The sequence below is a fragment of the Hipposideros armiger genome, unplaced genomic scaffold (assembly GCF_001890085.2).
Source record: "Hipposideros armiger isolate ML-2016 unplaced genomic scaffold, ASM189008v1 scaffold_45, whole genome shotgun sequence".
Classification (NCBI taxonomy): Eukaryota; Metazoa; Chordata; class Mammalia; order Chiroptera; family Hipposideridae; genus Hipposideros; species Hipposideros armiger.
This window is the reverse complement of record NW_017731395.1, coordinates 4,066,370-4,066,747: the sequence shown is the minus strand read 5'-3', so window position 1 is coordinate 4,066,747 and position 378 is coordinate 4,066,370.

Here is a 378-nt window from a genome sequence, read left to right as displayed (position 1 = left end):
CCGCCCGCCCGCCGGGCCGCTCAAGTTCCCGGGGAGCGGCGACCCTCGCCTTTCTGGCGTGCGGTACGGGCTGTGTTTCCTGGGCGTTGAAAATGAGCCTGTGGACCCTCGCGCCGCCGTCTCCAGTGTGTGGGCCCGAAAGCGAGGGGAACGCGGGGTCGCCGAGGACCGCTTTCCTCTTTCCTGCTTTGTTGGGGGGTCCAGGATTTTCTCTTCCGGGTCACAGCTCCAGCACAGTAAGGATGCTCATTATTTGCATTTCGGGAGGCGTAGAATTGAACCCTGCCGGGAGTAACGTTTTCAAAGACACCTTGACCCTTTTAGAGTTTCTGTGCCATCATTACCTAAGGTAGTAAAAGTGAGATAAAAGCCAGCAAG